Source organism: Podarcis tiliguerta (assembly GCF_965153285.1).
Source record: "Podarcis tiliguerta genome assembly, chromosome: 14".
NCBI lineage: Eukaryota > Metazoa > Chordata > Lepidosauria > Squamata > Lacertidae > Podarcis > Podarcis tiliguerta.
Genome location: NC_139547.1, coordinates 37,161,104 through 37,176,143, shown reverse-complemented (window position 1 = coordinate 37,176,143; position 15,040 = coordinate 37,161,104). Strand labels below are relative to the sequence as shown.

General features: G+C 46.4%; 1 protein-coding gene across 2 annotated transcripts in view; it reads right to left on the bottom strand.

The window, feature by feature from the left end:
• Positions 1–11,803, bottom strand: part of NTN3 (netrin 3) — a 113,893-nt gene extending 102,090 nt beyond the window's left edge. The window contains exons 1-2 of one of the 2 annotated variants that reach the window (XM_083412442.1): positions 11,578–11,803; positions 11,354–11,442 (exon numbers count right to left, since the gene is read on the bottom strand). The gene's annotated coding sequence lies outside the window, so the exon portion shown is untranslated. Of the gene's footprint in view, positions 1–11,353 lie in introns of both variants that reach the window. The other variant, XM_083412441.1, reaches the window with a different exon arrangement.
• Between the last annotated feature and the right edge of the window lie 3,237 nt (positions 11,804–15,040).

Here is a 15,040-nt window from a genome sequence, read left to right as displayed (position 1 = left end):
CCTCTTTCAGCTGCCCACTTTCCAGCCATTTCCTCTCTCCTTGTCACCCGCAGAAAATTAAATCAAGGGCTGCTTGAAATTAGGCTGTGGGCTCATTGAGCTTAGTATATGTGCCCCACCACAAACTGAACAGATGAGGCAGTAGTTCTGGCTCCTAGATGCTTTTGGTTACCATTATAATTCACCCCCAATACACACAAACACATACACTGAAGCTGGCTTACGTAGAATTTGAGACCTGGTATCTAAATTTAGTAAAACTTGTTAGTAACATCTCTTGTATTTCATGTCGTGCAGCTAAACCTACATTTATGCAGAGTCAGTGATTTGGGGTAGAAAATTTTCCAAGGAAGCTTGTCAAGAAATGGAAAACTTTTTCACTAGGGAATTTCCCCCATTTGAGAAGTGCATTATTTCATAAGATTAGTTAGTAACCTAATGAAGGATTACAAGTCAAAATGGGCAACGGGAATAGAAACCATACCAGTCAAATCAAAAATCAAAGTTGTAATTGGTTTTCACGTGGGTTTTTTTCACGTGGTTATTCCGAAGGGAAACATTTATTTATAGGCTTCACCCTTCAGGCATGCTAAAAATTAGTATGTTTAACAGTTGTCACTGGATTCAATTTATTTCTTAAATTCCAAATAACTGTGAGGGAAGTCTGTGCTATTGAGTTGTCACATCTCAAAATATTTAAAAAGATTCCAAGAAAAACAATTTACAACTGAAGTCTGAATTTGTCTGAATATAATGTTTAAAATCGCACTCATCCACTCTTCCATTCTGAACAGAGTAATTGAGTGCAACAGTTGCTGATGTAGGTGCCTTTCCCCCATGGATTCTTTGAGGGGAGTGCACTCACTATACTGTTTTGTGCTCCTCTCTTTTTTCCTGCCATTTTTGTTGTGGCAGCCATTTTGTCTTACATCACACCCCGTGGCAGCCATTTTGAGACTGGTGCCCACGGAACTCTCTCAACATTCCAAATGTGCCCACTGGCCCAGAAAGGTTAGTGACCCCTGGTATGGAACATTGAAATGACACAGTTCCTGCCAAAATGATGGACATTCTTGCTGCAACTCCACATGGCAATATGGGAGGGTGGGGGCAGTTTCATATAAATGTATGCCGTCTCCCTAAACCTGTGCTCTCTCTGTTTTAGCAGTGCATAAATAGTCACCATATCATGCAGGAAGCAAGCTGAGGGAGGTCTTGCAGGAAGTGAGTTCCACAATCTGTAGCACGGACTACACCAAGTACAAGAAGACCCACTCACGGGAGGAATATGGAACAGGATCTCTCCCAAATATGACTGCACACAGGCAGGTTCATATGGGAGCCCTTCAAATATCCTTTTCCCAAACTATTTAGGACTCCTCCAGATAACCTGTTTTCATTGCGCATCCATCCCAATTTCCTTGCATGAAGCTTCTACAGTGGTTAGACTGTTACTGAGTATTCAATAAGCTTCACCCTGATTTGTTTGCAGGGTGTTTACATACCTTCTCGATAATCATTTATTCAGGTTTCTTACTTCTCAGTGCATTTCTCACTTTCCTAACCACAAAAGTCCACTTTTTAAAAGTGGATTTGTTGAGCTAGGGCAATATATTTCACAGAGAAGCCTCTGGGCCACCAGATGTTGCTGAACGACAAAACCCATCATCCCTGACCAGGCTTGCTGGGGCTGATGGGAGTTGTCGTTCAACAACATCTAGAGGACCAAAAGTTCCTCACACGTGGGCTACGGTGACAGAGTAATCCACTTTAACTGTGCAAACATTTCAGGCAGCCGTTGCACAGGTGCAGATGACAGCCTTAGTGCAGAGAAACAACTCAGGCAATGGCCATTGAGTGAAGACATGCCCACCTCTTCTCTGGTAAGAAAGCAGCTTGAAACACAGAGCAGGTGGGGAGGAACACTTTTGCTGTGTTTTAAGCCACTACTACATCTGTACCCTCAGACAGCAAGCAAGGAAGCTTTCCTTTCCCTTGATCACCTGCATTAGCCTAGAAATGATGAAGGGTGCAATGCAGGATGTGGCTTTTCAAAAGAGGATGTTTTTCAGATCTAAGCCCTGCTGCAGTTTGCGGACCAAGGTGCTTAGCAGTCCAACGGCAGCCCACCGAGACACTCGGCGATTAGGTAGCTTTAAGAAACCTGGTCTGGAATGGCACATCCACCCCAGCCGTAAGCCCTTTATTAACATTTAATAGCATCCAACTTGTTGCTTTACAGGACCTTAATCCCTGCCTAGGCATCCTAAACCCCTTCACACATTCCTGCTGCATTGTCTGGCTGCCTCACGTGTTCTGGGGAATAGCACTTGGTATGCAAAGAGCTTTATTACCACTGATCTGATTCCACATGGCGTGGCTGCATGTGAGGTTTGTTGTGGGGGGTGTCTTGTTTTAAACACAGCCCTACAGAACTCCTGTAGTGGTTTGCCCTACCGTCCCAGTCTTGGAACAAAGCAATCTGCTTTATAACAAAGTCCTTAGTGCTGTTTTGTAAATCGTCGGGATAGGGTTTTTTGTTTGTTTGTTTTTTGTTTGTTTGTTTGTTTGTTTGTTTTGAAGAGGAACAGGATTAATGTTTTGCAAGTTTTCAAAAAGGGCATGCAGCAAACCTTATTTGCAGAACACAGCAGCACTGAGCTGGTAGACAGAGACAAATGCTCATATGATGCAGTCCAGTTCTTGGCAACGGATACCACTTAAACTATACTGCTAAGCTTTATGTTGTGTCTGAATGCCAGCCAAGACTGTAATATCCAGAATCTATTTCACAGAGAAATCATGCACTTTTTTTAACCCCCCCCCCCAAAAAAAAATCAACTTTGGCAGAGAGATTTGTTAAGTGCTGCAGAATCTGGGAATGGTCCCTTATCCACAAAATTCTACAGTTTTTGGGGGGGAGCAAAGGACAAAATATCTCTGAGCACATACAGAGTGCCTTCCTATCCCACACCATGCAACTAGCAGCCACCACCTCAGGCATTTTAATAGCAGAGATGGGGAAACCTCTGGTCCTCCACATGTTACAGGACTCCATCTCTCATTGGCTGGGCCTTATGGGAGCTAGAGTTTTTAATTTTATTTATGATTTCTGTAAACTTATCAACATGTTGATTTTTTTAAAATGTATGCTGCTCTGAAGTCCTCCCTGATGAACAGCAGGATCCCAAAACACCAAATGAGCAAATAAAAACTATCTGGTGCACCATAGGTTCTACATTTGTTGATTCACCAAACCTGTGACTCTCCAGATGTTGGTGAACTACAACACCCATCATTACTGCCCATTGGCCATGTTGACTGCTCAGCCATATCTGGAAGGACACAGGTTAGTCATTGGGCTTCCAGGTATGACCGTGAAATTCCCTAATGGGACTGTCCCCTCCTTGTGCCCCCACCCCATCCCACCTAGCAAGTCTATTGACTTTAAGTCTAATCTTAAAGTCTATTGACTCCCTCTGTTCCATAAAAGCAGCACTACAGGAAAACCTCAAATCCCAAATCTGCCTGCAAACCTCCTTGAACCACCCACTTAACAGGTGCAGTCCCTGGGTGGACCTCTGTGTGTCCACCAACATCACACCTGACACATACCTGAGCAGTCCTATTATCTGGGGATGCCCAGGACACAATGTGGATTTCTGTGTTTAAAGGGCTGTCACACGGATGATGGAGCAAACTTGTTTTCTGCCACTTCCTCACATACATACATACATACATACATAATTTTATTTTTATCCAACCTTTCCACAGTTCAAACCATGCTGAAGGCGGCTTGCAACATGAAAAATGCACATAACTGCAACATAACAAAAGTAGTCATAAAATATAAATAAAACATTGTAAAAAAAAAAAAAGCAGCACCAAACTGAACAATATCCGCATAAATCACAATATCTAAAATAAAGGTTTAAAAAACCAGCAGCAATAACCCCCCCCCCCAAAAAAAACCTAAGAGGTTGTTCAGCAGCCTCAATTTTTGTAGCTGGAGTCAGTCAGGGCCCCATCCTCCCAGGCTTGCCTCCCTCATGCCAAGGATGCATATGTCTCATGGACTTTGCATCTGCTAACAGTTCTCAAACAGACTGTTTGACTTGACTAGCAGTGCCTGCATATCATCATCACAATGATGTCCTCAGGTCTCCTCAGTCTCCCACAGCTTTGCTTAGTAACTCACCTGTCCCTACCCAGCTATTTCCATGTGCAAAACATCCCTCCCGTGCCCAGAGCTCTATTAATTACAAAGTTCAGTCCTTTCCACATAGGGATGAGAAAGTCTGTCAGTTTCGGTTTCTTGGTTTTCTAATCTCCAAGCACATTCTCTGCATTTCCACATCAGTTTGCAATTTATTTTCTTCATGAAAATTAATCAGCATTGCAGTGCAAATTTCTCCTAGTGCCCTTATATTCCTATGCTGTCTTACCTAACATACACACTTTTTTGCAAAGCAGTTTCCCCATAGCTGTGGTTCAGTTCACATAATGTTTCAGAATGTGCAGGTTAAGTAGGTTCGCCTTTCAATGTGAACTAAACCAGATTTATCCCCCATTTCTAACCCCCACCCCACTGGATCCAGTTTCTGAAGTACTACTTAAGACTAAAGCATCTCTGAGCGCCAACAGAGTGTTTTTAAGCCTAACACCATGCAATTACAACCAGCCTCAGAAAGCCCATTGGCTCCCTCTGTTTTAAGAAAGACATATTGTAGGGAAACAGCCAATCTCAAATCAGCCAGTGAACTGACTACCTGTTTAGCAGGAGCAATGCCTTTGTTGACGTTCACATGCCAGCTCCTGCACGGTGTCCACAAAAATTGCACCAAACACGTCTGCAGGCTGTACACAACTGCATCCTTATACTGAGTCAGGCCATTGGTCCATCTAGCTCAGTAGTGTCTACACTGACTGGCAGTGGATTTTTCCAGGGCTTTAAGCAAGAAGAGTCTTTTCCCAACCTAACTCAGAGATGCCCAGAATTGAGTTTGGGACCATCTGCATGCAATGCATGTGCTCTACCATTGAGCTACAGCCCTTTCCCCTAAGTGCTTATCTTTGTCTGATGAATCAGCACCTGGATTAGTGCCAGGGGGCCTTTTCCATCCACTTATCTCGCTTCCAGATGCAAGGACAACTGCAACAGATGCTAGCTCAGGTGGTAGATGCATCGCCAAAGGCTCGCTTGTCTCTCTCAGGGACAAAGTAGATATTACTTTAATTGCGTAGCTGGCAGCTACATCTGGGTTTTGTTTTTGTGTTTTAAACCCAGATGTGTTACTAAAAGGTGTTGGTACTAGTATATAAAGCCCTTAATAGCGTGGGACCAGTTTACTTGCAAGATTGCCTTACCCCATACACAGCCACTCTACCACTTCAATCTGCAGAGCTGGCACTGGTACAAGTTTCACATGATCCTTGTTCTGTCCTTGCAAGAAATCAATCTTTTAGTGTTGGTAGAACCCACACTTTGGAACTCCTTGCCTATTGACACCAGACAGCTGCCTTTGCTGCACTCTTCTCAGCACCTGCTTAAAACACTTTTTAAGTGTTATCCTGAGATGTGGAATTTGACATGTGTTTTTAGCTTTCTGTTAATTTAAATGATCTTTTGAATGTTTTAAAATATAGACAACTCTCCGTTTGTGCGGGGGTTGCATTCCAGGTCATTGCACATGTCAGCGGTCACATGTAAGCCCATTCTGATCCGTCCCCTTCCGGGGCCACAAACGGCACGCATGTCAGCGGTTGCACATCAATGGGACACACGCAAAATTGTCACCGCCTGCACCTGTTTTTACTGTGTTTAAGTGATATCTCTCACACACGCATATAACCACGTAGAGGTTTCATTGCAATCATGCAGTATATTAATTTTGTTAAATTAAATAAAATGCATATTTATTTCTTTTTTTTAAAATAGTACTAGGTACAGAAGACCATAATCTTCCCTGGGACCACAGATCATGGGGAAAGAAGTTGGAGTCCAACACCATCTGAAAGACCACAGATTTCTCACCCTGGCTGCAAAATGTCCACCTTAAAATTTAAATGTGTGGAGATTTTGCTCTCTATTTCAATAACCGTCATTGTTCACACTATTAGGAAGCCGACAGCTCTCCGTCCTTGAACATTCCCAGTCCTAACTGGAGATCATGCTTGGTAGCTCTTCCACAGAACGACAGACCTTCCCCAAAGGGTCCATTTTCTCATTTCGGAGCACCCCCTTTTGCATCTCACAACATCTCCCGCTCTCCAAACTGAATTGGGGAGAGAGTTCAGTACTCCCTGGCAAATCCAAGAGAGTCACTTCTCAAATGAGGCAAGAGGGTTGTGATGAGCCTTCCCAATAAAGTGTTTGGGAATAAGCAATGAAATCAGCCTGCAATAATAAATGTGAGAAACACATGGTAAGAAGAGGGGTGATTATGTTCAACTGGTACTTGCTGCCAGCAGGCACACAATACAAATTATCCCAAAAGGTGGCATTGCAGTATCAGAAGCTGGAGCTCAGCTTCAATCTGCTTCAGCAGGGACCCTGAGAACCTAACAAGAGCCAAAGGCCCATCTAATCCATAGGAAACACAGGAAGCTGCCTAATACCAAGTCAGACCACTGGTCCATCTCACTCAGTGTCATCTATATTGACTTGCAGCAGCTCTCCAGGGTTTCAGGCAGGGACCGCTTGTCTCCCAGCCCAACCCAGAGATGGTGGGGATTGAACCTGTAACCTTGTGCATGGAAGACGGATGTGCTACCATTGAGCCATGGCCCTATCCCCTCTCACAGTGGCCAACCAGACTGGAGAAGCTCCGTCTGAAGGGACCTTGTAAAAGGACTGCTATTTTGGGCAGGTGGAGTTGAGGCTTCCTAGGATGCCATCTGCTCTCATCTAGACAACCTGCCCCTAAGCCCACATGTGTTTGAGGATAGGTTTCTTGTTCATGGGAGAAATGCACTCTGCACATGCTCAGAAGTACCTCGGTTACTACATCGGTAGCCCCAGGGCTGAACCCTGGCTTACATTAAACCTTGCTGACTGCATTTTGAGGCAGGCAGGGACAAGCTCCAGTCTCCAAAGCAGCGCAAGCCCATTTGGCGATGTCTAGCAAGGGACGTGGGTGGCGCTGTGGGTTAAACCACAGAGCCTAGGACTTGCCGATCAGAAGGTCAGGGGTTCGAATCCCTGTGACGGGGTGAGCTCCTGTTGTTCGGTCCCTGCTCCTGCCAACCTAGCAGTTTGAAAGCACGTCAAAGTGCAAGTAGATAAATAGGGACCACTCCGGTGGGAAGGTGAACAGCGTCTCCGTGTGCTGCTCTGGTTCACCAGAAGCAGCGTAGTAATGCTGGCCACATGACCCGGAAGATGTCTGCGGACAAACGCCGGCTCCCTCGGCCTATAGAGCGAGATGAGCACGCAACCCCAGAGTCGGTCACGACTGGACCTAATGGTCAGGGGTCCCTTTACCTTTACCTTTAGCAAGGGACTGGAGAACGTTTCGACCAGCAGAATGATGAGGCTGAGTTCTGGGGAGTCAGATCTAAAACCCTTCCCTGCCACAAGGAGACATGAGGTGGAGCAATGTATTAGCTCCTTTGTGTTGTTGTGCACCAGCACACCTCTGCTGCAAGCTTTTTCTCATTTTCTCATCCCAGCACAAGTTTCCAGGAACTCTGCAAGACTTCCTTCCTTTGCTCTGCCTGCAGAACGCATGGGTTTCCTCTTCCCATAATAAAGGCAAAACATTTTTGTTTTAGGGGCAGGGTTTGTGCCTTTGTCTTTTTCTCTTCAGCTGAGCCAAATCTGCTAACATCTGGCTATCTTTGTACTTTGATAAGTACAGTAAGTTTTTAATTTTCATCTGCTGAATGCTGGCGGGTGGATGGGTGTGGATTCATAAAGAAAGATGGGGTAACAGGGAGGAACATGTGCCGAGAGGATCTTCATTAATGATCCATCCTTTGCAGTTCTGAAAAATGCACCAGGGCTCTTTTTCAAAAAGAGGCCTGTGAGGGGTGTGGCCTGGGGTAAGAGGGTGTGGCTTGGGGGAATACCAAGGGCCAGGCAGACGGGACTGGAGGGCTGCATTTGGCTCCCATTCCTGACCTAACCGCACCATGCTTCACCTCTTCCTCCATGGTTTAGAAGTTAGAGCTCAAAACTGGGCAACTCATCTCCCATGCACGTGAATGCAAATACATGCACACTCAAGAACATTAAGATGCCACATATCTTGGGTTGTGGCCAACTAGGTAAAGGTAAAGGGACCCCTGACCATTAGGTCCAGTCGTGGCCGACTCTGGCGTTGCGGCGCTCATCTTGCTTTAGTGGCCGAGGGAGCCGGCGTACAGTTTCCAGGTCATGTGGCCAGCATGACTAAGCCGCTTCTGGTGAACCAGAGCAGTGCATGGAAACGCCGTTTACCTTCCCGCTGGAGCAGTACCTATTTATCTACTTGCACTTTGACATGCTTTCTAACTGCTAGGTTGGCAGGAGCTGGGACCAAGCAACAGGAGCTCACCCTGTTGTGGGGATTCGAACAGCTGACCTTCTGATCAGCAAGTCCTAGGCTCTGTGGTTTAACCCACAGCGCCACCCACGTCCTGTGCGGCCAACTAACTTTTACTCAAAATAGACCCACTGAAAATAACAGCCAAGCTAAGTTAGGGCTATTAATTTCAGTGGGTCTACTCTGTTAGTTAGTTAGCCTGTTTCATTTCAAATGCTGGAGAACCTGATTTTCAAACACTGAGGAACAGTCTGTAGGATGGTTTTTCTTCTTCTTCTAACATCTCTTTGAGCTAAAGAACACCTTGTCTTTTGAAACCATACAGGACAGGCTACTGAGTAAATAAGAACAGGAAGACTGCTAGTCTACCTTTCAGGGATGTTGTGAGGGCAAACACAATGCTTGTATAGCCCTTCTGCCAATTAATAGCAGCATCTTGGGGATGGAGGGAGAAAATCATTGGAAAGAGCATTCGCCTTGCTGAGGGGTTCATTACTCTAAAGAATGATACTCAGAATGAAATGCAAAATAATAAATAAAGGGAATGCAGCTGCATTGGTCCAGAAGAAAAAAAAAGACCAAAACCAACGATTGAGTAATACTTTTAATCAGACCAACCAAAATGTCATGAAATAGCAAGCACATGCTCTCCAGAATTCTGCATAAGGTTTTCACCCCAGACACAATTTCAGAATAACATCTGAATCCGAGCGCACTACAATCACAGAGAGAAAAAACAGAGCCTCTTCACAAAACACCTCATTTGTAGAATTCACTACCACAGAATGTTGTGGCAGCAATTGACTTAGAGTGCTTTGGAAGGCGGCAAATTCATGGTCCACCCAAAAAACAAAACTATTAACCATGATGGCTATATGGAACTTCCATTATCAGAGGTAGTCTCTCTGTGAATACCGGATGGTGAGAAACAAAGGAGGGACAGTTTTTCGATGTCCTTCTTAGTAGCTTCTCAGAGTCCTCTGACTGGACACTCTGGCCAATGGGATGCTGAATGGCATGAATTCTTGGTCTAACCAAGGAAGGCTCTTCTTATGTTCCTTATTCAAAGAATGGCAGTAATTTTTTTAAAAAATGAAGTCTTACATGGAGGCTTCATATGCCAGAACAGCAGATACTCTATTTGGGATGGGTGTGTGTGTGCACACATAGCTTCAGATGATGCCTTAACTCTTAAAAAGAAAAGAAATAATTCTGCCAGCTTTCTGGTGCCAAAACACACATGCTAGCAGTTGCTTATTAAATCAGCACTTCACTTCATCTGGGAACAGTTTTAGAGAGGAGAAATCTCTAAAGCGTTAAGCAGCAGAGGGAAGTGGGTGGCTGGGGGGCAACAAATCCAGTAGCCACTGGCAAAAAAAACCACAACTCCCTCCCTCCCACACATACTTTGAGATGCACACCCCAGACATTGGGATCTGAATGCAGAGGGTGAGACGGACATCCCTTAAAGGGCAGCTTGACCCACCTGCTTCAGGTTGAACTGGAGTTCACCCAGTCGATACAGAAGAAAGCTGGGAAGTAGACAGTCTCTGCAGAGTGGTGGATAACGAAATTACAGCTGAAGCACCAGAGTGCCAGGCAGCCAAAGAAAAAAAAGCTCCAAAGTGACTATTCTCTGGGAAATATATGGGATGGGTATTGTTCGGAGCAAAAGGGTACCTCTTAGGCACCATCTACCAACAATGTCTCCAGGAGAAATTGATGGAGCTCGCACAAAAATCCACAAGCCCTCTCACCCAAGCCTTTATCCCTGATGTGTGATGTCAGGGATGGGCTTTTCAAAGGACATCTGGCAACCCTGCGGAAATCGCACTTTGCAAACACAAAGTCAAAATTGCCATGTGCATGCGCAGCAGCATAGATTTTGAAGGTACCTCAGAGGTCATTTAGGCTGACCCCTTGCCTGTGCAGGAAAGTTGGTGCTACAACAACCCTGATAGGCAGCTACCCAATCTCTGCTTAAAAAGAAAAAGTTCTAAGGAAAGAGTCTGCCACCTTCTTATACACAATCTTGCAACACATCTGTCCCAGGATTCTGTCTCTAATGTCCATGTAAAATTATGCCCTGCTCAGTTACAAGGTCTAACCAACTCCTGTACCATCTTACAGCTGTTGAAAGCCAGAACATGCATTCTCTTCCCACCTGCCTTCCTGGACCCATTATTCTGAACACACCCACCTCTTCTTCCACTTCTCTCCCTCATCTCCTGAAGTTTATTCCAGAATGAACCAGCCGATCTTCCTACAACCATGTTTAAAGACCCCCCTGGCTCTCCCTTATATAAAAACTGTCCATCAAACTGAGCAGCGGGACAGTTATTTTAGTCGACAAATTGCTTAAAGGTGCCAATTTGTTATATAATACTAACTTTCTCACACACGCCATAGGGACCAAGAGTTAGTGCAGGATTTATCAAATGGAAAGGGTTTTAGAAGTTCTGTCCCTCGATTGAAATTCCAAGAAGAAGCTCTGAAAGGATTAAACAGGAAATAAAAAGGAAAGGTGGAAGGGGAGGGGGAGAGAGAGAAATAGATGGAAAGAAAAATAAAAAGTCCCATTAAATACTATTTACCTTGGACAGGGCTGAATTAGCAGAGGGTGTGTGTAAAAGCCGATTCTTAATCTATTCAGTAAGCAAAAATGGAAAGAGAGATTTTCTCCCCCACTTCCAAATACAAATAGGCAAGAAAGAAAGAAAGAAAGAAAGAAAGAAAGAAAGAAAGAAAGAAAGAAAATATTTTCTTGCCTTTTAAAAAACAATAAACATTTAGCACTGCAGGGCGGGTGGGGAGGGAGAACAACTTACTGCGACGAGAACAGGTAGAAAGTTCCACTCCAACGCCCAGCGGAGAGATGTCAGCGGAGTGTAAATTCCAGACACCCAAATCGTCTTGGCTAAGAAAAGGAAAATAAAGAGTTTGGAACTCTGGAGAGAGAAATTCTGCTGGTGCAGCTGGTTGCAACAGCAGCACACGCACACACAAAAAGGTGGTGGAGGGGGTAGGAGCCACAAAGCCAGCCCCCACCCACCCCAAAGTCAGCGTGGTTGCTGCTTCAGCGGCTCAGGGCGACTCCTGGGTTCTTCGCCCGCTGCCACCCGGCTGCTGCTGCTCCTGCGTCTCTCGCTCGCACTGAACTACCCAATGAAGGGGCTGCTTCGCTGGGAGGGACCGAAAGAGCGGCGAGGGGGTGGGAAGAGAGGGGGGTGGGAGAAATGCAACAGTGGAGAAACTGAGCCTCAGCGTCGGGCTGCCTTTAAATGGGAGTTTTAAAAAAAGGTTTCAATAAATCCAAGGGTTGGGGGCGAGAGAGAGAGAGAGAGAAGGAAAAAGTCAACTCCCCGAGGAAATCAGAAGCAGATTTCAAGACATTTAATCACATACAGGGAGGTGTGTGTGTGTGCATGTGAGTGCGAGAGAGAAAGTTATGCCCTTCCCTTCCTGGGTTCGCCTCCCTCCCTCTTTCTTTCTCTCTCTCTTTCCTCCTTCCACCTCCTTTGCTCTGCCTTTTCGGTCCTCTCTGTAAAAGGGAGCTCCTTTTCTAGCCGGGGCTGGCTAGCCCACCGAACCCCCCACCCCCACCCCACCGCTAAAGGGAAGGTGGAAGAGGAAGGAGAATTGGGGAGAAAAGTGCCGCGCTGAGCAGCCAGAGGGGACACGCAAGGCAGGAAAATAGAGAGAAAGGGGGAGATTATAAACTATTCTTGCAAGGAGGTGAGGATGGGGAAAGGAATTTGGAAATTAAAACAGGGAGTCTCGGGGGGAAAGTGAATTCAAGGGCTGGGAAGCGGGGGGGGGGGGGGGTAAAGGGCTTGTCAGGCACTGCTGCACTTCCAGCTTTTTGGAAAGTCATAGAAGAGGTGAAGACAGGGCTTGGTTTTATTTCTCCTTTATGATAGCTCAGTTAGTTAGACCATGGTGCTGATAACGCCAAGGTTGCAGGTTCGATCCCTGTATGGACCAGCTGCATATTCCTGCATTGCAGGGGGTTGGACTAGATGATCCTCAGGGTCCCTTCCAACTCTACAGTGCTATGCTATGCTATGCTATTTTTTTGGCTTCACAGGCTGTTGGGTTCTTGGAAGTTCTAGGAAATTGAAAAAGGCGGGGCCGGCCAGGGGAAGCCTTCCCCCTCTAGCTAACACCAGGATGGATAGGTAAGGAGAGGAAATGCCAGTTCTGGGAAGGTGCGGGTGTGTGTGTGTGGATTTCTGCAAGCAGAAAAGGAAGGAGGTTTGCGAGGGCTTTGAAGGGACGCTGCAGCGTCCCACCTGAGCCACTGACATCTCAGGTGGTGCAGCACTTTCAACCTCTTCATCAATTGAGTTACTTCCCGGAATTTCAAAGTGGTCCAGACCATTTACAGCAGGGGCACGGAACCCATCACCCTCCAGACGTTTCTAGCCCATCGCCCCAGATTCCTGCATTGCAGAGAGGGTTGAGCTAGATGACCCTTGGGTTCCCTTCCAGCTCTACAGTTCTGATTCCCTGACCCCTGGGACTGGTGGAAGCCCAACGACACCTGGAAGGGCACAGATCCCTGGCCCTGCTTTGCAGTAACCCTACTCATGCCTCCCCCACCTCCTAGCAACCTCTGTGCAATTTGGTCACCCCATACGCCCACTTTACAGAAGGGCACACTGAGGCCGTGAAGGATAGAAGTTGCCCAAAGGGCCACCCAGGTTGTCCGGAGGTTTGAAGGCCAGGTGTCTCTCTCCCCCCCCCCCCCCCCCGATTTAAATCCCAGCCTTTGTTTGATAAAACCTGCCCGAGATTTATTGCTCAGCCAGGGATTCTCAACCCTGCTGTTAAACGGTGCATCCCGCCGGTCTTGCAGCCGGCAATGTCCACATGTGGCAGACAAATTACTCCAGGATGCTCATTGTAACTCCACCATCCTGAGGAATGCGGTGAGGTTCCAACGTCAGACCCAAGCGATGGTCAACTGCTGTATGCGCAAACATGCAGGAGTTACTCACAGAACAGATGGCAGCTGTGACCAACTTGTAACTGCATTGGCGGGAGAGCCAAAGACAAGGGAGGGTGGACACATTTTTTAAAATGGAAGAAGCAAAAAAACAAAAACAAAAAACACACCCCATGTTACAATTAGGTAGCAAATTATCACCTCTTCATATGTGTATTTGTGAAAGGTGTCTTAAAGGGCGGCTTCCTGGATTTCTGGTTATCAAACACCATAATGCAGCCCTAGCAGGTATTTTAAAGTAAGGTGCCTTGGGTTACTCTGTTAGATAAGCGACTAATAAAGTGTAACAATGACATTTTAAGCAACAGAGTTCAATACAGGTCACGACCAATTTATGTGTGTCCAAGTGACATGCTACTCCACACACACACATCACACCAAGCCCAGAAGTAGCTTTGAAAATGGCGAAAATGGCCCCAAAAGAACCCAGAAAGGGAGTGGGGGAGGTGCAAAAAAACAGGGTACCCGCAAGCCGACCATTGAGACCTGTGGAGGGTTTGAGTTTGAGGAAGGAGGTTTAGAGGTAGTGATTGGGGTGGAATTGGGTGTCTGGTAAGTGCTGCTGGTTTTTTGAAGTGTTTCTCAAGGGTTTCCAGAGGTTTAGAGGGTGTTTGTAGGCTTTCCCAATGCTGCTTCAAATACACGCGATTTCACTGACATGCGCGGTGCCTTGGAACTTAACCCTGCGTAAATGGAGAGTTGCCTGAAGTGCATCAACGTGCAGAAAAAGAAAAGGCTCTGCGACCCTCCGCATGTGTGCACAATGCCTCTCTGTCACCACAGCCTAGCCACATAGAGCCCTTTGAAACCCAGGGTTAGCGGATAGGCCGTCCAAGGTCAGAGGGGGCAGAACTTCCAGGTCGGTTTAAGTTGCAATTCCAGAAATCTGTGTGGCGCGCAACCAGGCAGGCATGGAAGTCTCCCCACAGGCTGTGTACATGGGAAGCTGCCTTGACTCAGACTCATGGTGTGTCTTGCTCAGTATTGTCTACACTGATTGGCAGCAGCTCAACAAAGGTGCAGGAAGTGATCTTTCTCAGCACGACTTGGAGAAGGCGGTGGGGACATTTTGCACACATAGCGGGCACTCAAACAAAGAGCCATTTAAGGTTAAGGGAACTTCAGGCTCGGGTGCAAGATGTGGCCCTCCAGGACTTTCTACCTGGCCCATGGGACCTTCCCCACACCGCATCACTCACTGGCCCTGCTCCATTCCCTCCCTGAGTGCCTCTGCCCAGCATGTCCTCTTATTTTGCCACTTTGGGTTTAGAAACCTCTATGTTGAGCCTGGCTTATTGCACCAAGGCAAGAGTCCCACCTGTGGCTCCACCCAGTTTTGGCCTGCAGCCACACCCGCCACCAGGATGTGGCCCCCCAGAAGGTTGGCCCACGAGGAAATGCAGCCTCAGGCTGAAATATCTTCCCCACCTCCTCATAGAGCCACCTATGGACACATGGCATTGTGTTCTAGAAAAGCACTATTTCACCTTCTACCTCAGCTTTTCTC